The sequence below is a fragment of the Excalfactoria chinensis genome, chromosome 22, assembly GCF_039878825.1.
Source record: "Excalfactoria chinensis isolate bCotChi1 chromosome 22, bCotChi1.hap2, whole genome shotgun sequence".
Taxonomy (NCBI): Eukaryota; Metazoa; Chordata; class Aves; order Galliformes; family Phasianidae; genus Excalfactoria; species Excalfactoria chinensis.
The window spans coordinates 930,049-956,298 of NC_092846.1; the positions used below are offsets into that span (position 1 = coordinate 930,049).

Consider the following 26,250-nt stretch of genomic DNA (forward strand, 5'->3'; position numbering starts at 1 on the left):
CCTGGGTTTTAAGGACAATGAACTGTGGTTTAGGAGAGGAACTATTCCCATTTGAATTGGATTATCTGACAATTTAAGTGCAATTGCATGAAAACAACATTAAAAGAACATTAAGATACTCTAGATAATAGGTCAGCCTTGTCTGATAGAACATAGCACCAGCTTTGGTTTCTTGGCTTGCTTTGCCCTGTTCATTGGACATCCAGGAGCAGAGCAAGGCAGAAGTCTTGTAAGATATGCATAAAAAGGGGGGGGGGAGAGGAGGGGGGAAAGAAAAAGGGAAAAAAAAAATTAATACAAAAGATACCTCTTCATCTGCCTAAAACCCCGTTCAAATGCACAATGGAACAAATTAAGCTTGTAGAGCCAGCTGTAATTTTGGCATTTCTCAGCTTTGCAAATAAACATTCTTTAATTAAAGCTCGTCTCTCGCTTCCGATGATTTTTAGACAAAGCAGTGAGAAGCAGTGCTGAGAGGGCTGAGCCCTCCTCAGGAAATGATCTTTTAAGGAGCACTGGAGGGGAGGCACAGTTTAGTGGGAAATATATTAGTGATAGGTGGATGGTTGGACTGGATGGATGATCTTAGTTGTGTTTTCCAACCTGGGTGATTCTATGATTCTATGTATATAAATATATATACATATATACATATACATAAATACACACACACATATATATAAAATATTCTATAATATATATTTTATATGATTATATATTTTATATATATAATATAAACTGATCATATATATTATATAATATATATATTATATATATAATCATATATAATTATATATTATAATATATTTTATATATATATATATATATATATATATATTCTATGTACATAGGGGATGGCAGGGCAAATTTACTGATCAGCTTAAGCAACTCCTTCCCAGCACAGTGGCAAAAGGAGAGGTGGTCCAGTAGGGCAGGTGGAACAGCCTGTGTGTGTGTGTCTGGCTGGGGGTGATTCGCTGGATTAAATCAGCCCTGGATTCTGTTCCCAGCTGTGCTGGAGCTGATCTTGCACAACATATCCACTATCACATTTGTATGAGGGTTGAATGATACTTGTTGGGCTCTTCAGAGCAATAGGGGCCATTGCTCAATATTATAACCAATGGAAACCGTGGCACTGTTGTGGGTCAGTAGAAGGGACTGGAGGAGTAGCAAGTGTTCTCCCATCTCGAGTGTGTTTGGTAAGCTGGGCACTGGGCGGTCAAACCGGAGGCAATGAGTCCTCAGTAAGTGCAGGTGATGATTTTCAGGTGTGTGTAGCTTGGCAGAATGAAGGAAATTGTCATGAGAGCTGTAAAGATCTACTTCCTGAATGCAGGATGTGTGCCATTACAGATTTCCATTTGGAGGGGGGGGAGCTGGAGGGCTCTTTAGAGGACAGCACCATTACTTTCACTTGGGGTAAGGCATTTTATTTCTCATTCGCTTTTTGACACTGCTGCTGAAAATATGATTCCAGGAGGACTGAGTTGATCCATACTAATTTAAGTGTCTAAAATGAAGTTATAGATGAGCTGTGTTTCCACGACTCCTAGTCATCGCTGCGATGTTTATTCCGAGGCGGTGAAGTCATTACCAATAAGCAACTGCTATGCTTTGAAAACAATGAAATCATTTAGCGATGACACTGAAATAAAGGGAGGTTAAGAGGCGGTGTGGCTGAGTTCAACACGCTAAAAGTTTTGCATTTATTTGCTGCGAAGGGAACCTGTTGTTAAGAGCCTAACGCGGTGCAGCCGCCGTTAAGGAGTCTCTCCACTCTCATTTGTTTGATTTATGCAACCAGTTCCCACTGACCAGACCGGCTCCGATGGATTGCACCTCTGTAAAGCTGCCACAGCTGACTGTGATATTTTCCTGACTGTTTTTTCCATTTAAATCAACAACTTTAACCCCAGATTTACCTCATTGGCTCCTACTTAAAGTCCTGAGGATTGCCTTTGGGAAATTGCCGTTTTTGGCTTTTCAAAGGTTACCCAAAGCGTCGAGTTATTGGATTATATTCAGCGGATGGGCTTGGGGGTGGTGGGGAACGACTGTGATCAATGTCAGCGTCCTCTGGAGCTTTGAGAAGGAGCTCTCCCAGGGAGTGGCTTGCTTTGTGCATAGCGTTAGGCGCTGCCTGGAAGCGCTCAGCTCCCACAGTTGGATGCAAACTTGGCTCTGTCCCTTTTTTTACGCGGCGTTTTCAGTACAAACCTGGGCCAGGGCCAGCATTTGTGACTTGGGATAGCGCGAGCCAACCATCCCAACCCCTGCTGCCTTCACGTGCTTTGTTTTCCTGAGGAATCGCCGAGCTCTCGGTTCTCCTGTTACCAACTGGCTGAGCTCAGAAGCTCTTCATGGCTCCCAGAGGTTGACTTTGGGGCTGTCATTAGCTCGAGATGTTATTGGCAGTGGGTCCTGCGAGCTGCCGCCAAGAAACATGTTTAGGCATTTGGATTGCTCTTGTAAATTTTAATTAATCACTTTGCTGCTGTATAAGGCAGCGCTGTAACACATACTTTATGCTCAAGGATTCAATTTCTTACAGCAACATTGCACCACAGGTTAAAAAAGAAAGCAGTGGGGTAACAAACATCTACATTTACGGTCTCATGGTGGTTTTATTTGCAGAGAGGCTCTCAAAGTGCTGTCAGTGCCCAGTGTGGGCATGGGGCAGTGCAGGGATGCTTTGCAACAGGAGCTTCAGGGATGCTTCTGATGTGTACAGCTGGCATTTTGGGTGGTATGCCTGGGCATTCCTTATATATGGACACTTACTTAAAAATTTAATGTATGTATATACATACACACACATATATATTTTTTCACAGGAGTTGGAGAAGTCAGGATTTGGGTGGTGGTGGGGATTCCTGATGCTTTTGCTTTGGATTTTACAACAAAAAGGCTTTCTGTTTCCAAGTCTGTTAATGCAGGACCCCGCATCGACAGTGAATGTATCGAGTAAGTCACAAATGGAAATATTCAGTGTGGACATAGGTTGAACTACAGCTGTATGGAGCAGTCCAGAGCCTTACGGTATAGCTGTAAAGTTGTGGATGCTGAGAGGCTTGGGATGTTGATGGGGAGGTCAACAAAGCTGTGCTCTGATAGTGCTGGAGAGAGGGAAACAAAGCCCACATAGCAGGGCAGGGGAAGTACATAAGGAACATAGTGTTGTTTGATAGCATTGGTGATACAGACAGAACAGGGATTTGCTGTAGAAATGAACACAGATGAAGACATTCTAATTTGCCATAGAGGAGTGTGCTGAGGAATGGGGTTGCCAAAACCCTGACATTGGGATGGAGGAGTCACGTTGTGCCACATTCACTCCTTAACCTGGGAGGCTCCCTTCCACAACCTCCTCTGCATTGGCTGCATCCCTCACCCCATGTGGGCTCTTGGACCAGCTCAGGGATTTACATTACAGTGCTGTGCAGAGGATGCTGTGGAGTTGCATCACCCCAAGACATTAGGCCAAAAACCTGTGTAATGAAGGTGTCATGTGTAAGGGGATGGAGGTGTCATTTCGCTGCTGCCTTGTTCCCAATGCTGTGTTCTATGGTAGCAGGTGGTAGCCCAGGCCCCAGAAAAGCATGTTTGAGTATCAGAATGTTTTTAACACAGAAACATAGGCTTATTGCAAAGCCTACCAACAGGAATTGCAAGCATTGTGATTTTCTGAGTTGTTGCCCCGCACTTGTTTCACTTTCACTTCTTTCTTTGCCGGCCTCTGCTTGGGAGATTGATGTAGAGGCCAGCAGAGGCTCAGCTGCTTTCCAGGGGTGCAGCAATACAAGGGCTGACTCCTGTAGCATGATGAGGCTGTGCAATGTGTTATTATTATTATTATTATTATTATTAAAGCAAACCCCAGACTTTGCATCCAGCCTCATTAGTCACACGCTGTCCTTACGGGACCGCGTGGCTCGCCTGCTCCCTGCCACGTCCCTGAGCCTGGCACTGCAGCCCGGAGATTGACATCTCCTTCTCCAGCTCTGATCTCATGTCTTGACCATCTGCTTCTTCTGGTGGTCTCCAGAGGGTCTGCCAATCAGCAGAGCAGGCTCTGAATGCACAGGCAAATGGGTTAGATTATTTTTGGACCTTCCTTGCAGCCATCTGTTTGGGAGGGAGCCATGAGCTTGTCTTACCCAGCTGGGTTAAGGTGCTGTGGCAGCCTGTGAGGGAGGAGGAAGCAAACAGGATAAAGAAAATTACCCTCTTCTTAAGGAGCTGAATCAGCTGCGAGACGGCCGCGAGCTGCGTGCCAGCAGCTGGCACGGATTGTGGGACATGGGGATATTTCCCAGCTCCATCCCTTCGGGGCTGGCTGCTGCCTTTGGGTGACACCAGGCGAGGCAGCAAGTTTGGTTCTGCTCTGGAGCTGACTCGTGTTGCCCGTGACAACCCGGGTCTGAGTCTGTTTTACATGCACACGCGTACACACATGCATATGTTGCTATAACAACCAGCCAGGACTTTTAAGAAATGTTGAACTCTGTTTTCCGGGTTGCAAAGCACCTCAGTTGTGCTGCAGTCCAGGAGGCAAACAGCTGCCTTCAGATTTCTGTTTTTCCCCCTAAAAAATGTTCTAATTCAGGTATGCAAAGCAGAACATCTGGGTTAATTACTATGGAGTGTAAGGCCTCAGTAGGGCAAGAGAGGCTTTGCTGCTCTTCTGCTATTTGCTGCAGCCCATCCAGCTCTGACATAGCACGGTAGTAAAGGCTGTCATGGGAGTGCTGCTTTTGGTGTCCCTGGAGCACCAGGCAGCAGCAAAGCACAAATCACAGGTGAGGTGTTGGACCCGCAGCCTCCAACCCAAAGTAATGCTGTAACTTGCACAGCAACAGCCAGAGCAGGAGGTGTTGACAGCAAAGACCTGTATTAGCTATGGGAAGCCTTTTCCTATAGCTGTAGCTACTGGTTAAGATATTTATGATATCTATTCAATGGCATTTGTCCCCTGGAGCAGGTTGAATGCTAATACTCTGTATTTTGCTTTGTTCTCTGAGTGATGAGGGTGCTTTCAGCAGTGTTGTCTTCCCCCCCAAGAAGGGTTTTCTTATAGGGAAGAGGGAAGCAGGAGTTGCACAGCAACCAGATGACACACATGTGCCAGCCCTTGCACGCTGGTCTTCATATTGCCTGCATCTGAAAGCCAGACTTACCTTAAAACACGACCAGAGGAAGGCAGGGAGTTCTGCTTCTCTCTTGTAGGCAGTGCTTTGTCTCCCAGTGATCCAAACGCTTGTGGTCCTGTGGTGACTTCAGTGCAAACAGCAATGTCTAGGATACCCTGGCACTTCTTTTCCCATCCAATGCTGTGTTGAGGGAATGGAGATAAAAAGGCTCTGACCATTGTCTGGGGATTTCTAGATATGCAGTAAACCAGAAACCAGCTGCAGTTGGATTGCTGGAGGTACAGAATTCCCAGACACATGAATGTATGGGCAGAATGGATCTGTGTAGTCTGGAAGCATGTGGTAAGTTGGATCCATCTCTCTGGAGCTGGATGCCTTCTGGAGGTGCTGCAAGATGGGTATGGGTGTGGGAATGTGATGCACAGTCAAGTGGTTGCTTCGTGTCTCCTGATATCAGCCATGGCTTTTGGTTTGCATGAAGGCTCCTTAATGATTTCAGTGGATTCCTGCTTCGTTCACCTGCACTCAGCATCAGGAAGCCTTCCTGGAATGATTCATCCCACAGCTCTGGGGCTGCACTTTGCCTTCCCTGGAGCACTCCGTGGCTGGGGACAGGCTGCTGAACTGAAAGGAAGACTTTTAGCTGCAAAAATTGTGCAAGCCAGCATGTGCTATTTCTGGAGCAGGCTGTAATGTTTGCGTCTAGCCTGGCTCTCTTCAGCAACAGCCAAATGTTTTTCGAGCAGTAAAGAAGGTAAAATAGAGCAACACTGTGCCAGAGCCAGATTTTCTCTGCGTTCCCCAAGCAACGCCTGCAGGAGCCTGCACGTGCACTTGGGGACATGCAATTAAATGCTTTGGTCAACAGCAAGTGGAGTGGGTGCCCTCGGGCACGCTGGGGTTGCAGGCTCAGCACCAACACAAAGCCCCACAGCCATGGGGCTGAGCCCTATTTTGAAGCAGTGCGTGCCCAACTTGGGTTGAAGCCTTTTTTTTGTTGCAAAATGCAAAAATTAGCAGCCCTCCCTGCAAGTCAATGGAAGGCAGAGCAAAGCAGGAGGGAGAAGGAAGCAGCCAGCAGGCTGAGCTGGCTTGTTAGAGTGCTGGAAGCAATTAAAGCGATGTTAGGTTGTTTCTTTGCCTGGTTTGCAGGGGAGGGTGAATCCACGATGGGTATACGGACCCTATGGCTTTTGGGTCTGGGGTGTGAGGGTTTGGGTGGTGCACTGCAGTGTGCTGTTGGGCAGATGGCACCGTGTCAATGCCAGCAGGCCATGGGGACAATTGGCTGGGGACTGCCTGTGGGCAGTGAGACCCTCCTGCCCTGCCCAGGAACTGATGCTCTGCTCATCCCATTGGGTGAAACCTTTGGTAAGTGCAGGTTTGAGAAGGTGATAGCCAAGCCCCTAAACAGCACAGCAGACAGTTGGGATGTTTGCTTATAGCACGTGCTTCAGGAATTAATTGAGCTTTGCCTGTGTTGCCGTGTTCAGAAGGCAAAAGCAACATTTACTCACCAACTCTATGGGTTGTTAAACCGATTGTGTTGCACTTCTAGGTCCTTCACACTCACTGAATTCAAACCATTTTGTTTTGTAAGAAAGCTGCAAGATTAAGGTATAAATGGTTGTGGGTTTTTTTTTTTTTTTTTTCCCTTTGGCATTATTAAGTAGGAGGATTTTGCTTCACCTTCTGCTTTTTGTTCGCAATAATAGAAAGTATTCTCACTGCTCTTCTTCAGCTCCGTCCACAGCGTTTGTGTGAGTGCTTTTGCAATGACACTGCACAGAGTCTTCTGTACCTTCATACTGGCTGTGTTTGTGCCAACACATTTTCCAGAGAGAAGGATGCAGATATAAAATTAGTTAATCTAATTGCTGGCAGCAGAAGGCATGGTGGGAAAGATGCTCTGAAGAACTGCTGGATGGGCTAACAGCATTAGGCCCCATTAAACCCTCTGAGAATGAACTGTCAGTAGATATTTCCTCCTATGTAACGAGAAAAATGAATTTAATCAGACAATAGGAGTAAGTTATTCTTTAGGTTGGTAATAAGAGCTAAAAGAAAACAAGAGTCACTTGTTCTAAGCTAATCTCAGCCTTTTGTTTTTTTCATTTCTTTTCTTGAGAATCTTCCCATAACCTGCGGTGATTTTTGGATTTCTGTTCAGGATTAGCCCTGTTGGCCCTTAGGTTAGAATGGAACAAGAGTTCCTGACTATGCCAAGAGCAGCTGGCCTTGTGGCATGGCCGTGGTCCAGCTCTGAATGTTCAGGATGGGGTCTGGTTCCCATCTGGGGCATTTGGTATTAAAAGAGCTGGAAAGCCTGTGACCAGCCTGTGCCTTCTATATGTGCATCTGTCAGTGAGTCATTTCATGTGTGAAAAAAATCTCATCAAAAGCCATTTCAAGTCTAATGTTTATGAGCAACTCTGCAATGTGGGACCGTGAAGGGCAGTGATGAATGAGTGTGGAGTGGGTCAACATGCTTTGCTGCAGCCCAGTCTGGAGATCTCAGAGTGAATCATAGAATCATAGTATCATAGAATCATAGACTCACAGAATGGTCTGGGTTGAAAAGGACCACAGTGATCATCTCGTTCCAACCCCCTGCTATGTGCAGGGTCACCAACCAGCAGCCCAGGCTGCCCAGAGCCACATCCAGCCTGGCCTTGAATGCCTGCAGGGATGGGGCATCCACAGCCTCCTTGGGCAACCTGTTCCAGTGCGTCACCACCCTCTGGGTGAAAATCTTCCTCCTAAGATCCAACCTAAACCTCCCCTGTCTCAGTTTAAAACCATCCCCCCCCTTGTCCTATCACTGTCCACCCTTGTAAACAGCCATTCCCCCTCCAAAAGGGTGAGAATAGAATCATAGAACTGAAGAATCATAGAACCATAGAACCACCGAATGCCTTGGGTTGGAAGGGACCTTAGAGATTAAAGGAAAAGCCCTAATGCCTCCATGGCAGGCAGTGTGTCTGTGGCATGAATGACTTGTTTGATTTAAAATCACCCCTTACGCCCTGGTCTCCTGTGTTTCTCCCCAGGCTCCCTCTCCCAGGTCGCCGTATGAACACCCTGAGCCTCCTCGAAGTGCTGGAGATGAACCCATAACAGTGGGCAGCAGGTAGGAGGCTCAGCTTTGGCCTTGGAGCCATGTGCTGCGTGGCCCATCACCAGGGTAATCCAGGGGCTGAGCTGCTGCAGGGTTTGCTGCTGGCTTTACACCCCTTTGATGAGGTGATGCACTTGCTGGAGTTTGCAGTTTCAGGGTGAAATGGTTGGTGATGCATCATTCAAAAGGATGTTTAGAGTGGCAAAGGTCTGACTCGCATTTTCACTTGTTTATTTCTGCTTGCTGTGTGCCACTGGTATTGCTTGGAGCTGCCCGGACAAAAGCATGCCCCTGTCCAGGTCCCTGCTGCTGCTGCCTGAGCCCAGGAGATGTGCAGGTCACCTCTCAGCTCCTTCTGCTGTGATTTTCTGTCTGACTCTGTAACCAGCAGCTGGCTCCTATGAAATATTTAGAAGCAGAGGTTGTGGTTGCTTTTTGTGCCTTGTAGATGAGGTCATGGCCATCAGGTACCCAACTTCTCCCTTCCTGCCCTTCCCATCCCTTGCCGTGCACCTTGCAACTTACCCAAAGTTGCTTCACTTACTGATGAAAATTCACTCTTCTTAAGGATGCTGGTTGTTTAACTATAGGGAAATTTGTGCAAGTGAAACACGTGGAACACTTAGAAGACCCTCTAGGAGAAGATGCTGAACCAATGCCCAATGCTGGGCATTGACACCACATGTTTGTGGTAGCACAGCCCAGGGCTTGGTGTGTTCAGTGGGAAGTTTTTAGGGACCAAGAGTCACACGGCTGGTATGACACAGATGGATGTAGCCCTTGTGTGAAATTTGGGTTTGATTGCTGCCTGCTTTGGAGCACACAACCCTCAGAGTTGCACACCTCATGGCAACTTAATGGTTTATAGTGGGTATGCTGAAGTTCTGTATTGTTGTTTTCAGAGTGGAAATGTGGTAGCACGGGGTGGGCAGCAAAACAGCATTTCTGCGTGGGTAAAAGAGCAGGAAAGCCATAGGGGGATGAGGGAAGATGGGCTGGAGAGGCCACCTGCAGAAGCTGCAGCCATGCCTGGGGGAGAAGCTGCTGTCCTGGCAGCAAGGGGAGAATGGAAGGATGATGCTGCCATGTGGCATGGCCTCATCTTCAGTCTCAATGGCCAATGGTAATTGAAGGGGACAGATTTTGCTCTATGGCAGCAGCAGGTAGCCTGTCTCCAGCGAGAGCTCAGAGCTGTCTCCATTAGGAAAATACTTTTTGCTCCACGGCCGTTATAGCTCATTATCTCACTGACCTTTAATTCTGCAAGTGTTCCTTGCAATGTGTTTCTTCAGCCTGCTCCAGCTCCTGACCTCCGTTCCCAGAGGCAGCAGGATAAAATATTCATCTGCTGTGCTGTCTAGCTACTTTGCATCCCTCCTCCACCCCTCCGTCTCTGTCCTTTTTGGCAATCTGTTGTATTTTATTTTTGGGCTGAGTCCAGGAGCTGAGCAAAAAGTACTTGGGCAGCTGGAGCAAAAATACAATGGGTTTGAAATACACTTTAATGTGTTTGTAAACAAGTGATCTTCATCAAGGTCCCTGCCCAGGGCACTGGCAGCAGGCAAAACTGAGACTCTTTTGAGGTCAACATTAATTGCGTGGTGTAAAATGGTCAAGATGCAATGGGAAGTATCTCCTGTCCCACCGCCTTCCATAGAATCATAAAGGTTGGAAAAGACCTCTGGAGATCACCACATCCAGCCATGACACTGTGCTCATCACTGTGGTCACTGAGCACCTGGAGTTGCTCTTTTCATAACCACAGCAGGAAAGATGGGCAAAGATTGCTGATAATGTTGAGGAGGATTGTGTTGGCTTTGAGGGTTGCTCCAGGAGATGTAACAGCTGTGGAAAATCAGCTGCTGGGGAAGACTGATGTAGAGAACAACCCCAATGTCTCTTAGTTTCTCCCTTATTTCCGCAGCTTGCTCTCAGTGGGCAAATAGAGGAGGAGAAAAGCCAAAGAGCTCTGAAACCAGCCCCTTTGCTGCACCCCAGCACAGCTCCCAGCCCCTGGCTGCTCTGTAGCTGCTTGGGGATGGATGCAGCCACTCTGAGCTCTCCCGTGAGCAGCAGCATAATTGCAGAAATTGGCACGGTGGTTTGGAACGAGATCTAATTAATTAATTCGAGACATGCTGGGATTCAATTTTATTAAACCTTGGAATCAGAGTAGACTAGATGAAATGTAAGCAAAGGTTTGGGAAAGGAGGGGTATGAGCTGCCTGCCAGCTCTGCCATCATGGGACCTTCGTGCCCTTCACCAGCATGGCACTGAGGGCATGCTCAGGGTATAGAAGTATATATGTGTGTACACATATGCATTCAGCAGCAGCCTGCTGTGAGGGTTTTTCTCCAGCTCGGGCTATGAGAGGCTCTGCTTCCCTCACCCCCCTTCTATGTTGCCTTGTGCAAGGTGTCTACCCCATCCCTCTTTCTTGCTTCCCAACAACACCAGTGGTGATGAAGGGGTTTCTTTGGCCTCTCTCTGCCCCTGTGCTGATGAATGTGGCACTGGATTTATTGCCTGTAATGTGATTTGGGGTCTTCTGGAATGGAAATCCGTTGCTCACACAGTCACATCTTGAGGCTTGCTCTGCTCCCAGCTGTCAGGTCAGGTGTCTGTGTGCTGCCGTGGCTTTTTCATTGCCAAACTTTCCAGGTATAAAGTCTTTTCTTTTTTAAACCAATGCTTATGTGGGGTGTATGCAGAACCCTCATCTCTCTGAGAAGAGGTGCAAGCAGAAACTGCAGCCTTCCCAGGGTGTTGCTTTGCCTGCCGCATCCAGAGCATCCCACACGAGCCAGTTCCTCTGCTGAAAGTGGCAGGAATAAACGTAACACTAATTTTAGCTCTCCCTCCAAGGTGGGTATATCTCTGGGGTGAGGGCACAATGAATGCCCTATTCATGAAACTACAAACACAGTAAAAAGAAGAGGGAGAGAGAGACAGAGAAAAAAAGTGTCCCACCCTAACGTGTTTCTGATCTCCAAACAGCTCTAATTTTGGCTTGCTCAGAGAACAAGACGAGGTAGTGTTCGTTTTAACAGCCAGGAAAGGGCTGTCTGTTTATATTTAGGGCCTTGTAGATTTGCACAGCGTGTGCAGGTGGCACATTAAAACATGTGGATGATTTCTTACCAGGATAAGGCTGTGTTTTTACTGGAGCACCTTTAATTTTCTACGACGGCTAAGTAAGCACTGAGAATCCTGTTGCAATGTGTTCTGGGGTTAAATGTAATGGCTTTTGGAGTGCTGTTCTGAGCTTAATCCCAGTGGATTCCTCCCTCCTTGCACCTTCCTATGTGGCTCTGCCCAGAGCTCATATGTTGAAGAACAAGTTGGCATCTCCTGCCACCTGGAGCCTGTAGGGCACTGATGACTGTCATTTGCTCACCAGTGGTGCCTGATGAACAAGTAGGATGGATAGAGAGCATCATGAGCATCTTCCTGCAGCAAGGAAGGTCTCAGTCACTTCTATTGCTTGCAGCTTTGAGCTGCACCTCTGGTTGAAAATGGTTGTGCCCCTTAACACCAGCCATGCACATTACTCCAATGGTTCCAGGAGATTCAGGAACCCATTCATTGCTCACCTGGAGTCATCTTGACTCTCTTGCTGGCATTTAGGAGCTGAAAGGCTCGTCCAGCTGCACATCATCCTTCTGCCACCCTTTGGAAATCACTCATTGGCCACTAACCCTGCTCTGACAATAGGTCATACCTTTTACATGGAGAATCCAGGTGCTCATTTGGCATTTGATAAGCTTACTCAGATCCCAGGGGTAGGGAGGGCTTTGTGAAGCAGAGTGCAGCTATTAATGTGACATTCCTTGGTCTCCTGTAGCTCCTGGCCCCCTGAGATTTGTTCTCGGATCCAAAATTAGAAAGCTGTTGATGGTTCTTTCATTCAGAGTTACGAAAGGGGCTGTTTGACTGAGCTGAAACACTGGGCAGCTGTGAGCAAACGAGGCTCAAAGTGGTTGCAAGAGCAGGATGGAGCTCAGTGCGGAGAAAAGATACCAAGTTTTAATTAGAGGTACCTGTGTCATACCACGGGCCTGGGAGATGGGGCAGAAAAGAGTGGAATCCAGGTTCTGTTTGCACTGAACTATTTCTGTGCCTGTTTGGGTACTTTGCTGTGGTAACCAAAGGACCTATTTTTAGCACCTTTCCCAAGATGCTCCTCCTCACTCCACTGAGCTGCTTGGGAAGCTTGTGTGCAAAACTGTCCCAGGGGTCTTTGAGTTAAATTGAATCTTAATTCAGATGGATTCCAAAGGATTATGTTCTTCAAAATACATCAGATTCTGCAGGATACCACCCTGGCTGTGTGTCCTGCTTAGAACGGAGCCAGTCATCCCCACACCCCCAGTTCCAGCATTGCTACAAAGGGTTGGAAAAGTCAGTCTTTATTTTGTCAGATCCCGATTACTGCACGAACCCAATCACGTTGTAATGGCAATTCGTCTTAAGAGTTTAACAGAGTAATCCACAAATCCATTCCTTCCTGGTCATCAGCCAATGAAGCGCCTCTTAGTCTAACATAGCAAAGATCAGCTCTCTGTTTCCCTAGGAAGATCCATCATAGGGGATAACAAGCAAGTTTTGTTGTGTGTTTGTGTATGTCCTTATGGTCAGACTTTTACCCTGTTCTCTTCATCTTAAAGTCCTTCAGATTTTACTGCATTAACTAGTGGAGTATTTGTGTGCTCAAACTCACACATTGAAGGTGTAGAGAAAATTCACCTTGAAATATTTACTTGAGGAAGTGTTGTTAGGCTTCATAAAGCATAGATATGCAAAGGAATATAAGCAAAGGAGCCACAATGCAAACAGGGAGAGGTGAGCTTCTTCCAGTGTTGTTTCCAGTGTGAGTTTTCAATGCGTTTCAGTATTTGAGCCCCTTAGAGAAAGGAAACAGCGCAGCTTTTAGTGTTATCTGTGTGTAACAGGTCAACTTCAGTCAATGGGGAGGATGTTACATTAAGCGTACCCGTGATGGATTTGCTTCCATATGATGGTTCAAGTTCATGCATTGAAATGATTCAGGTATTACAGAATGGAAATCCCAAAGTGGAACTTGATACGCTGATGCTCGTAGCATGGGAGCTCTCTGCTGTCAAAGGCTTTTACTTTCAGTGTGATATTCCTTGACTCTGTGTCGTCGTCCTTAGTTACGCCTCAAACTCATGCTCCATCCTGTAGCCAGAAGAGCAACGATAGTAATATTTGCTTATTCTTATTCAGTCAAGGAGGTATTTAGCCCTTTTAATGCTTAGGATTTGCTTTAATCCTATGTGACCACAGTTACGTAGGTAGTCCTGGAAGACAAAATAACTTCTGAACTCAAGATGCTTGAGTTTTGAGAGTGATGTTCAGCAGCACAACTTCATGTTGACATAGATATACAAAATTATTTTTTTTTTCCTGTTATTATTATTTTTTTCTGATTTATTCTGGGAATGGAAAGAAAAAACGCTACATAGAGTGTGAATATTGAAAATGGCAGGCAGGTGTGGACTTGACTGTATATACAGATAGAACACTTGGAAGAGCTAATCTGAAACCTGTGCACCTGTTTTATCTTCATCACCATTAGTTATGGTTATCCATATCGAGTCGATGGGAAAGTTAATGAAGAAATGTGGGTGCTGCAGAATGACAGAGAGGTTGCACAATACCTCCCTGCTGCTTCTGTCCCTTGGCCAAGGGGCAGCCAGTGTAGCAAAACTGCATGTGTATGAGCAGCGCAGTTGCCATATACCCAATAAACAGAAACTCTGTCAATGCAGTAACTGTACAGTAAAGGTGTGCAGCAGGATATGCTGCTCTTATTTAACCTGCCCTGGAAATGCAAGAGCACGTGGCTCCTAACGAGATTAGGTATTACATTTAAAAACACTAAGCCTGTTAACGCAGTGCATAATTAGGCCCTGGAATTGACTGCCAAGGAAAATCTTTGAGTGGACCTTAATAACGCTTTAAAAACCAGACAGACACTGCTATTATTGATAAAATGACACATAGATCTGCTTGGTGAGAGCTGCGGAAAAGTCGGGCTGCTTAAGAACTACAGCCTCACGTGTTGGGCCTCAAGGCAAACCCTCCTTCCACAAACCCCACTTCGTGTTGGAGTGAACCCAAGCAAAATCAGCTAAGAAGGAAAATGGGATGGACCTTCCAACCATGCAGTCATCCTGCAGGCTGTGTGTCCAGGTGGAGCTTTGCTTCTTGATTCCTTTCTTACTTAATCAGCTTTGTGCTGCTGTAAATCCACGTGCAGTGGTGGGACTGTTTGTGATGAAGAGTGCATTAAGGTTTAATGCTCATCGAGGTCATGTTTGGGTCCCATCCAGAGGATGCTGTGAGCAGAGCCTGGGGACCACACTAATCCTCCTCGGAAGGTGCTGGTGCTGTTCTGCAGGTGGGACGGCCTCACCAATTTCACCCTGTAGGTTTAAAGTTGATTTTATGCCAAAACACCATTAATTTCTGCCATCTTAGAAATTAAGCCTCTACCGTCTGTGCTCAGTGCTGAGACATGTAGGTCTCCATGCAGAGCTCTATTAGCTCAATTTACCCTTTTCTTCCAAGACAGTTTTAAGCACTAATTGACCAGAATTCAAACCAGCTTTCTCTCCTGGTGATGTGGTTCATTGCTTATAATTGACCTGCTTTTCTGGCAGGGAAGAGAGCTGTACCAGCCAGCATATACTGTGTGGCTGTAGCTTGGAATTACTTAGATGTAAGCCTTGAAAGGAAAACTTTAGGAGCTTTCTCTGCGGAACTGAAGCTGTAAAATAAAATATATTGTGTGCCTCCGGTGGCGCAGCGGTAGAATTCCCGTTTGCAACACCAGGGGGCCCGGGTTCGAATCCCCCCCTGTGAAGCAGGGGGTAGAAGTGCCGCTCTGCTACACAGAGGGCTCGAATCCCGGGAGTTGGACTCGATGATCTCTAAGGTCCCTTCCAACTCGCACAATACTATGATACTATGATACTATGATATATGGAAAGAAAAATTTCCACACTAGTCTTTTAAACATGTAAGCAGTTTCAGGGAAGGAAGCTTAGCTCTGCTGGTAGCAGAATGCAGCTTTTTGGAGGTTATCCTGGATGGACAGCCAACAGCCTGAGAGAGTGAGAAAAATAACTTAGAATCAAGGAATCATTAAGGCTGGAAAAGACCAGTAAGATCACCCGGTCCAATTCCAGCCCACCCCCACCATGCCCACTGACCACAGCCCTCAGTGCCACATTGCCATGGTTCTGGAACACCTCCAGGGATGGTGACCCCAACACCCCTTGGACAGCTTTTACCAATGCAGCAGCACTCTTTCAGAGAAGACATTTTTCCTACTACCCAACCTGACTTGAGTTGTTCTTCGGGATGGATGTCCACCCGTGGGCAATATATATCTATCCATACATGCAGTGTGGATCTTGGCCATACATGGGCTTGGACTCACAGTCCATCCCATCACCAGCTGCTGGAACTGGTCCCTCACACAGGAAAACTTGTATAAGTGGAGTTCAGTGAGAAGATAGGACAGACTTCACTCATCATGCACAGGGCATGGCTGGAGAAGCACACTGACCAGTACTGGTTGTGCAGGGATGATTCTTTCTATCTTTTTATTCCTCTATATTCCCACATTTGTTTTTCCCCAAACCATCTTGAACCTTCCCTGACTTTGGTTCCTTCCTCAAACATCCCATTGTGAGCATTGCGCAATCCCCAGGTGTGATTCCCCTGCACTCCAATAACCATCCCATCCTTGCCCCAGTCCATAATGAGCTCAAGTTGACTCATGGTGTGGGTCATGACTCTCGTCATCATGGAGTTCACACCTGGATCTGGGGCTGAGGCTCTCCTGGGACAGCCCTGGGCTGGGTGTCCCTTCCCATGAGCCCATAATTTGGGTCCCCGCCTGCTGTTGTGCTCTGTGCTTCTCTGGGTTTATGATGGGCAGGGAGGGGCCTGTGGCTCCTGGGATGGGCTTAGAGTAGGCGAGCAGGGTGTTAACTTGCTCCCTTCACCTCCCTTGGAATCTCTGTGCTCTTTTGTGGGTGTGCAGGTGGAGATTTTTATCACATAATGTGACACAGAGATGGCCAAGGGTGATGTGCTCCACGTTTCCCACTGGGAAATGAGGAGAGCTGGAGGAGATGTGTAAGGAGAACTGCAACCCCCCAGTCCCAGATGTTATAAAGCTCATACTGGTGTCAGTGCTGGACAGGAGTTGAGTGTACACTGGCAGTTAGATTGCAGAGCAGTTTATGTACTTTGTATTGAATGTGGGAGCTGCCCATGCCCAGTGGAGGTGGAGGAGGTGCCCTGCCTTTGGATCAAGATGTAGATGAAGTATAAGCAAAGCATCTGGCCCCAAGCCTGGGGCATTTCTGAGCAACTGTGTGTGCCTGAGTATGAGTACCAATGGGTACCAAGGGAGTATTCTAGGTCCCTGGTCAAGTTTAGACTATGCAGCTTGCAGCATGTTGCTGCTGGATCGCGTTCCTGGATGTGGGCACACATCAGATCCCAATGGTAGGCAGAGACACCAAAGCAGATGCAAAAACATCTGAACATCACCTAAAGCTGAAAGATTTTCTCCATCTTCTGCTGATGCCCCGTGTGGAGCCTTGGCTGCTCTCCAGCAACAGTCCCTCTCTGTTCTCCTGCCTTGGAGGTGAGTGAGAATCTCTTCTGCCATGAGCCATGGGGGAGAGAAGAGCATTGAGAGAGGGAGAAACACACCTCGCTGCTTAAATTAGCCTCTCCGGGATTCTTTTTGAGAAGATAGGAAATATGACAGCCTGATTTACAACAGCCCTTTTCTGCCTTGGAACTCACTGTGTGCCTGTCCTGTCTCCCCGCATCTAGAAATAAATCATCACGCACTCACAGAAAGGCACCCTTTTATTTGGCCACCATATGTGCCTGACAGCTCAAACACACATTTTTAGGCAGTGCTGCCTCTCCCTGTTTCTTTTCCAGGCACTGTGAGTTTGAAGCATTGATTTTGCATTCGGGCTTTGTTATATTTTCCCTTTGTTTGAGAGCTGCAGAAGAGAACTGCAATATGACCAACCCAAACTCTTTCAGCTGCTTGTGTGACCCTGAATGCGTGAGAAAGGATATAGAACAGCAGGAAAAGATGAGAATCAGAGGGTGATACCTTCTTGTGCCCTGTGAGTTTATCAGTGGATGTCCTGGTGGTGGTGAAAACTCCCTTAATCCTTAATGGCATGTGAGGCCGTCTTGTTTACAGGACAGAGAGATGAAAAAACAACAACAGCAATTAATGGTTGCATTGAGACTGATGGGATCTTGGACTGTTTATTTCAAAATGGTCAAACTGACCAAGAATGGCAGCTCAGGTTCTGCCTACTTTGTATTGGTGAATGATACACCATTGAATAATAAATACATAGTAAGCAGAGTGATGGGAGTCTCTGCTGTGAGGCCGCCTAGGACAGAGATGAGATTGCTGCAGGAACTGATTTTGCACCAGTTCTAGCATTGCTGTTCTCTAGGTGCAGTTTTCTGTACTTAAGGAACAAATGCTATATGTTTGGTGGGGGGAGAAGTTAATTCTGCCTTGAAAGATAGAATATGAGCTGACAGAATGTTGCAAGTTTCTGTAGTGAGACCGAGAAATGAGGCAATGCAACTGAAGCAAGGAGCAACGGTGCTCTGGTCGTGGGAGATAATTCTCACAATGAAATGTACTGATGCATTATTGCCTGGCATCACCATTGAAACAAATGGGCAAGTTGTTAGCAAAGCCTTCCTCTTTACCTGCCTACATATACATGATACTGAAAGAGCATCCAACCCCAGATCCAGGTGCCCAGGGGGAGTTGTTAAAAATACCCTAAAATAGTACACAACCTGCCAGCTCAGCTGGAGCAAATGAGAAAAATCCTGCAGAGAGCTGACCTTATCCCATTGCACGGGGCTCCCCCGCTGTGTGCACGCTGCTGAGATGAGCAGGGCCAGGCAGTGAAACGTGAGAGCCAAATGCTATGGGAGCAAGTGACAGAGATCCAGGATGGAGCATGCGTTGGCTGGAAGGTGTGCTGCAAGGGTGGGAGAAGCAACCAGAGGTTGTTTTGCATCAGGGTGTCCTCTGTGATGGGGGATTTCCCACTGATGACAGCATGTTGTTGTCCCTGTCTGGGGAGTTCATGATGGGAGAATCCGTTGTTGTACTGTATTGAAGGTAAAAGGAATCTAAGGAGGATGCTGGGATGGGGGACATGATTTTGCAGAGAACAGTGAAAGATACGCAGTTGTGCTTTCTGTCCTGATAAAGGAATTTGAGAGCAGATTTCAAGGCTGCCAAAAAAAAGTCATTGCCTTTTTGGTATATTTGCAACTCTATTTTCAGTTGACAGAAATACATTGCCTGCTAGTTTTCAGATAGAATGTACAGAGTTGCAATCAGATATTGAGCTCAGAAATCTGATTGTGTTTCTCTACTAGAGAATGTTTATGGAGGCCCAACAGTGGATGTGAGCAGTGGGTGTTGGATTTCAGTAATGGTGACAGAGGCATTGGGTCACCTCCACTGGTGCAGATTTTAACAAGCACAGCATGCTGGTTCTTGTCAAAAATACTCAGATAATGGTGGTGACTGTGTTGAAAAATAGTGTTTGGTAGTGGAGAGTTTGCTCTATTAAAGAGTGATATTGTGCTCTCTGTATTGGTTGTAGTTTCCATGGGAATAAAGAGGAGGCATTACTTTCAGAGCAACCTACATATATTAGGCCCAAGACAATTCCTTGTCACTTGGTGCAACCAGGCAAGCCAATAGGTTGGACACTCATGATCTAGTCCATCCTCAAGCCATTCTCACTGACCATGCCCCTCAGTGCTACATCTCCACAGCTCTGCAACACCTCCACTACCCCCATTCAGCCCATGCTGTTGCTTCAGTTATTCCTAATATGCAACCTGAACCTCCGCTGGAACAACTTGTGGCCATCACCTCATGTCCTAGATAATGGCTATTTCTATGTTGTCTTTTGTCTAAAAAGCTGCCAGACCCTTGTAGACTATATACATATGGTCCTGCCAGATAGGAGATGACTCAGGGGTTGGAGGCTGATTTCACAACCAGGCATTCACCCAGAGGGTGGTGACGCACTGGAACAGGTTGCCCAAGGAGGCTGTGGATGCCCCATCCCTGCAGGCATTCAAGGCCAGGCTGGATGTGGCTCTGGGCAGCCTGGGCTGCTGGTTGGTGACCCTGCACACAGCAGGGGGTTGGAACTGGGTGAGCATTGGGGTCCTTTTCAACCCAGGCCATCCTATGATACTGTGATTCTATGATTCTGTGGTTCAGGAATTCTGAGATGAGAAATTTCTGATGGGTCTTGGGAGTTCTGCGCATTGGAATGCAAAAAGCCCTGTGACCAAGGGGACACTGAGAGCGATTTGTGACCATTTGATTTCCTTTCTGAAAAGCAAACCAACACTTTTGATTGTGTAGTATTTTTTGGGGGGAGAAGATGATTCCTGTGTACACAGTATAAGCCAAACTATATGGTGAAAATGCTTATTTAATCTTCAAATTAATGCTTGTTATGTATAGACACCCATTCTACTGGATGTGGACCCACTCTGTTATACCTTGTTTTGTGTGTATTGATGTGGTTATTGGGTTATTTGCCATTCATTGGTCTATGTTAGTGGTTTCCGATCTTCTTTTGATTTGTTTTACATTTTTATGGTGGGGTGCAGTCATTTGCATAGCAAATTTAAGCCTCTGGACACTGCCTTTGCTTTTCTTATTGACAACTCACAAAAACCCTTAGAAGTTGACCCTGAATCCCCAGGGCTTCCCAGACATGCTGGAAATGACTGGCCAAAGATGAATAGGAGGGTTGTACAGAAAAAGACAGAAAGGAGGAAAAAAGGTTTGCTTGAAGGTAGTCATGTCCCTTCCCCAGTATAAACACAGCAGGGCTGGAAGTGCTGGCTCTGAAGATGATATCTCCTGTCCCTGAAAAATGGATTAAGCAAGTGGGAAGGTCATACAATCATAGGGTCACAGAATGTTTGTGCTGGAAGGGTCTTAAAAATTGAAGAATCATAGAATTGCTTGCATTGGGCTGTGCTGAGATGGGTTGGATTGTGTTGAGTTGTATTGTTGTGTTGGGCTGGGTTGGGTTGGATTGAGTTGAGTTAGTTTGTGTTGGGCTGGATTGAGTTGGGTTGAGTTGGGTTGTGTTGGGCTGTATTGGGTTGGATTGGATTGGGTTGGGTTGAGTTGGGTTGGGTTGGATTGGGTTGGATTGGGTTGAGTTAGTTTGTGTTGGGCTGGATTGAGTTGGGTTGAGTTGGGTTGTGTTGGGCTGGATTGGGTTGGATTGGATTGGGTTGGGTTGAGTTGGGTTGGGTTGGGTTGAGTTGTGTAGTGTTGGGCTGGATGAGGTTGGATTGGGTTGGGTGGGGTTGAGTTTGTTTGTGTTGGGCTGGATTGGGTTGGATTGGATTGGGTTGGGTTGAGTTGGGTTGTGTTGGGCTGGATGGGGTTGGATTGGGTTGGGTAGGGTTGAGTTGGGTTGGATTGGGTTGGGTTGAGTTGAGTTGTGTTGTGTTGTGTTGGGCAGCACTGAGTTGGGGTGGACGGGTGCTTCAAGATGGCAGAACCACAGAAAGGTTGTGTTGAAAGGGACCTCAAAACCCACCCATCCTCAACTCCTGCTGTGGGCAAGGAGGGGACACAACACCCTCTGTGCCCCCAGCACAGCCAGACAGCAGCATCTGAGGGGCAGAAAACCCAGCATCCTGGCTCTTCCACTCATTAACTCCTGCCAAAATCCCCAACCTCCTCTCTCCTCCCTCCCCGAGCGCTGTTCGGCGCGGCGCAATGCGTGTGTTCGCTCGGATTGCTCAGAGTTGGCTGCAGTTCCTATTCGCAACATATTGTTTGACAAATGTCAATTCTGAAGAAAAATAATTTAAATTATATCTTCGAGACAAAGTTTCAGATTTAACGTTGAGCAGATGCTCCGTCTAAAATTAGCATAATGATTCCTCATGCCTGCTACTTACCAGGACATGTGTCTTTAATGTAAGTGTTGGAATAATAATGAAACTTTGCAGTGATTTTTTTTTTTGAGGGGGGGGGATAATTGTAGATTCTCCCGCATGCTTTTGAAATGTTTAATGAGCACAGGGACCTTTGGAGTTAAGCAAAGCTATTTTTCTCACTTTGCAGATGTGGAAAGGGTGATGCAGAGTTCCCAGTGCTGGGAAGGAGACAGCATGGAGGGAACGAGGTCACCGCCTGCAGTGGGCATTCAGCTCCCAGCTGCTGGTGGGAGGGCTGGAAGGGCCATGAGCTGCTGTCAGTGCACATAGTAATGGGATTTCCTAATGTAAGGGGGAGTTTTTCCAGCGTTGGGCTTTTACTGGTGTAGGCTGTGGGGCATGAGCCTGCGGCTTCTGAAGGTCTTGTTTCACTTTTAGGGATTTACAGTTCAGATCGTAAAAGGTTGTTAAATATGTCTCAAAATGTTAAGTTGAATCTGTGGGTTTCTGCTGCTGCAACTTTCCTAAGCAGAAGGATGACATGGGAAATGTATTCCCAGTGCCCTCTTCAATCTAGGAGCGTGATTGCTCCAAGTTGGACGTGAGGGCTTTAAACAAACAAACAAGCAAAGAAGCAAACAACCTCTGACAGTCCCCGGACAGTTTCCCAGATGGGAAAACTTTGCAACAGAAAGGTGAAGTGACTTCAAGAATGAATATGAACAGCCCAGATTCCCATGCTGCAGCAAAGGGGCTTAGGGGGAGCCTCTTTTCGTGCTGCATGAACTCATACTGCAGCTCTAGCAATGGTAAAGATGGGAAAGATGAGAGTAGTGACCCAGCTTTGGGAGCTGGCAATGGGAAGGAGAGGGATGGGTTGGGATGTGTGAGCAGCCACAGGGTGGTGGGTGCAGTGTGCTGTGGGATCACAGTGCTGGCAGCAGGGAAGGTGGAAAAATGACAGTGCTCCAAAAAATGGGAACAGAAACAGCTTCCAAGAGACCTTTTCAGGCAGTGGGTAATTTTTACCCATCCTGAGGTGGGTGAGGGATGGGATCAACAGAAGGAAAAAAGCCCAACCTTTGGGTGTCGGGGGAGATGTGGTTGTGTTGGCCAACCATGACCCAAGTATGGCCTCTGTCCCAACCAAACATTGGTTTGGAATAAAGGGTGCCCACAAAACTCACCTCGGTGGCCCCACAGGGTGAAGCCTCAAGGGAACCCTGCCCTTCCTCTTCCCATTTCAGCAAAACCACACTTTTCCACCCAAGAAAAGGCACCGCCACAGGCAAACACCTTTGTGCTAATTGCATTGAATGGCCACATTTGTGTTGGTCAGGAAAGAAATACCCGAACCTTGTGGGTGCTGAGGCATGGAAGGTGAGTCTGGGAAGTGGCAAGAGGGAATTCAGGTGATGGGCAGATGCTGAAGTGCTGGTCAAAAGTAATAATAAATAGAAGAAAAAATACCCACACTGCTTTCTTTTGAGGAAATACTTCAGTGTTCCTGTATTCCATGCTGTGTGGTGCACCTTGCTGCTGTTTCTATGGATCCTGAGGCTGTGTCCATTGTGCATTGTGCCCATGCACCCCTTGAGCTTCATTTATTATATATATGTATTTAGTGTATCTAGTGTCTGCATCAGTCTGATGAGGCAACTGCACCTACTTAGGGCAAAGTGACTCAAGCTGAGACCATGGGAGCAAAATTAAACACGTAATGCCACAAAACATTGCTACATCACAGTTAATTCTCACTTATGTCCAGAATGAGAGATGCAGAAATGGAGAGTGAAGCTGGGCTAGTAACAAGCCCATAAAAAGCAGCTGTGTTAGATGGCGTTTTCTTGCTTTTAGCACCAAATCACTGGGGAAGACAGCAGACGGGGACTGACGGGGGGCTGTTCAATGCTGCAGCAGTGGGGTTCCAGTCACTTTCTGCTCTGGAAAGCAACTTGTTGATTGCTGAGCAAAACAACAGGGCTGATGTTCAACCTGAAAAGCACGCCGTGCCAGGACTGGCTGCTGTAGAGACCACACAGCATCCTTACTTCATCCTTAGATGCCTTTTTATTTTATATATATCTATATATCTCTATCTATCTATATATAGATATTATTTTTTGGCTCAGCTCTGACTTTTTGAAGTCTGAAGTCAGATAGGAGCAGAGGCTTGGCAGTATATATATACATATATACATATATACACATACTTTGGAACTATTGATGTCTTTGTGCAGCCTGCATCAGAAGAGCCCCATCACATCGCCCCCACCCCCGGGCAGTGCACGGTCGGAGTGAGGAGAGCGTTGTTTCCCCTTCCAGCACAAGGTTTGTTATGGGCAGTGCTTAGTTAAAAACAAGCAAACAAGCGAACAACCTTCAAGTCCTCTCGCCGAGCCTATCGGACTGCAGGCTTAAGAGCTGAGCCAAAAAAAAAAGTGACATCTGAGGATGAAATAACGATGGTGCGAGAAGAGCAAATCCAAGGGGGAGAGTGGGAAAAGGTGCGTTTGGGCGGTGGGATGGTGAGGGGTCCCGCTAGGAACCCTGAGCTCTACGTGTCCCCACGCTGTAACCCTGAATTCGGGCTCCGGTCGCTCCGGGTATCCCGGAGAGCGGATCTGCGCGGTGCGCAGCGCCGGGAGGGGGGAACCGGGCTGATGGGGAGGGGACGGGGAGGAGGAGGGGGAGGAGGAAGGATAAGGAGGAAGGAGGCGCTGCCCTCGGCTCCCCGTATCCCCCGTCCCCGCTCCAGGTCCGATCCATCCCCTCCCGTCGCTGCGTTCCGTCCCGGCTGGGGCTGCAGGATTCCCTCGCTCGTCCACAGCCCGCGGAGAGCTCTTGACAACAGGAAACAATGTGTAGTGAATGGAAAAAGGGGGTGGTGCCGCCTGCACAACTTCCCCTGACATCACTGCCCAAATAAGGAGCTTGAAACGAACCTTTTCTATTGCAGCCCGGCAGAAGATCCCCCCGGAGTCCCAGGGTCTGCAGAGGCAATGGCAGAGCCGCGGCTGCAGGGCGGGGGGCAAGCGCAGGTAACGGGCACCACTCCCTCCGTCCCGTTCTTTCTCTATTTCATTTCATTTCGATTCCTTTTTTCTTCCCTGGGGCAGAAGGGAGCTGGGGGCAGAACAGCGCGGCGGGGAGCACGGGGACGCTGCTGGCTGTAGGGGTCTTAATTGGTGCCTAGATCTAATTAAGGTCCGGACTTGCCGCGGGTTTGCGTTGGCCGCGTTAAGCAGGGTGAGCCGTATGTCCGCGTGTCCGCCTGTCCGTCCGTCTGTCCAGGACGGATTTCCTCCTTAACGCTCGCACAGGAAAGTGATCGGGGAGCGCCACGTGACGGCAGCGAGCAGAATCCTGCGTGGGTAAGCCCTGCGTGGGCTCAGTGCACCCAGCCCAGCATCGCGGGGCTCTGCGGGAGGGGATGCAGTGACCCTTTGTGGGTGCACAGAGGGAGGGCACCTGGGGGCTTCCCCGGGGGTATTTTATCCCTTTGAGTTTTGATTCTTATTCCTTTTGTCCTGGCTGATAGGTGCCCACATCTCAGCCTAAATTGAGGCAGTGTTAAAATGCATTAAGTCTAACTAAATGAGCGCTAATGATTTAAGCTCCTTAGACTCCTCGATGGAAATTAATAATGCTTTTGATGCACCCGGAGGTGCGATCAGAAACGCAGCCACGAGCTGAGCTGCTCTATGCAAATGTGTGGATTGTTATTCCGGAAAAAGGCACGGTGTATTATTATTAATTTGGGTTTTTTTTACATCATTCTGGTGCTAATTGGCTGAGTGTCATGAAGGTGCCTGGTACTTCTACCCAGCTCCACTGCGGTGAGTGGAAGTGGCCGGGGCAGCTGCCACGGTGATTGATGGTGTGAGCAACACAAACCCAACCCTTGCTCTGCTGCTGGGGATCACCTGCAGCTTACAGGCTTTTGGTTTCCCTGCTGTTGAAAGACTCTTAGTGTCAGCCTGCAGAGTCAGCTTTAACTTTGGTGTCTTGGTGTCCCCCACTGTCCTTTGTGACACCCTCTGGTTCCACCGGGCTCCAGCCATCCGCTGCCTGTTGGGACTGGTGTGGTTTTCTTGCAGTCTCAGTTTGGGAAACTTTGGAGTTTTGTAGGGAAAATGTGCAGGGTGCTGTCAGTGTGCGTTCACAGCAAGAGCAGGTGGGGTTTGTGTGGTGGGATGTTTGGTTCTTGCTTGGCTCCCATGGCAGTGAGCATTGCTGCATCCATTGCTTCTTGGTCTTTGCACACTGCTGTTGGTGTAGAGCTCCTGGGAAGCTGCTTCCCTCTATGCTGAGGATGCATCCTTCAGTGAAGGGATCCTGTTGTAGGGTTACATGCAGTCCTGGCTTGCAGAGCAGCCCTCTCCCAGGGCTTGCAGCTTGGTGCTCAGCCCTTGGAGGAGTCACTAAGGAGAGGAAAAACAGCACTTGTGGAGGGCTCGGGTAAACTGCATCAAATAAAAAAGCCTTCCAGAAGTTCTGGGTTCATTAATGGACGTGTTGCTGCCGCGCTGTTTGCACAGCTCTGAGCTTTGCATCCCATGGGACACATCCAGCACCTGTGCTGTATCCCCCTAAGAAATGTCTCTGAGGGCCCTCTCCTCTCCTGGGGATGCTCTTGGAGCATCAGGAAAGGACCGCGTTCGCTCTGAGCACTTTAACCCTCATTTCTCCATGAGGATCTCAGGCTTACAGCCAGCTCTTCCCAGCGGCCATCAGAGTTGGGCAGTGCTCGCCCTGCAGTGGTTGTGAGCGGATGTGGGGACTCCGTGGGGTGAGTCCCATGAGAAACAGTTTCGAAAACAATATTTATTCAGAAGCTGACAACGAAAGCACTGTTGGGAGCAGCACTTCCAGAGCCGTGGGGACCAGCTGCCCTGGGCTGTTCTAGCAGGGAAACAGACTGGGCTGGGTGA

General features: G+C 47.7%; 1 protein-coding gene across 10 annotated transcripts in view; it reads left to right on the forward strand.

The window, feature by feature from the left end:
* Positions 1 to 26,250, forward strand: part of HIVEP3 (HIVEP zinc finger 3) — a 207,924-nt gene that overhangs the window by 89,121 nt on the left and 92,553 nt on the right. For 4 of the 10 annotated variants that reach the window (XM_072355285.1, XM_072355282.1, XM_072355290.1 and 1 more), the window contains one exon: positions 8,204 to 8,283. The exons of 2 other annotated variants lie outside the window; for them this stretch is intronic. The gene's annotated coding sequence lies outside the window, so the exon portion shown is untranslated. Of the gene's footprint in view, positions 1 to 8,203; positions 8,284 to 24,275; positions 24,358 to 26,250 lie in introns of all 10 variants that reach the window. 4 more of the 10 variants (XM_072355283.1, XM_072355289.1, XM_072355288.1 and 1 more) reach the window with 2 other exon arrangements.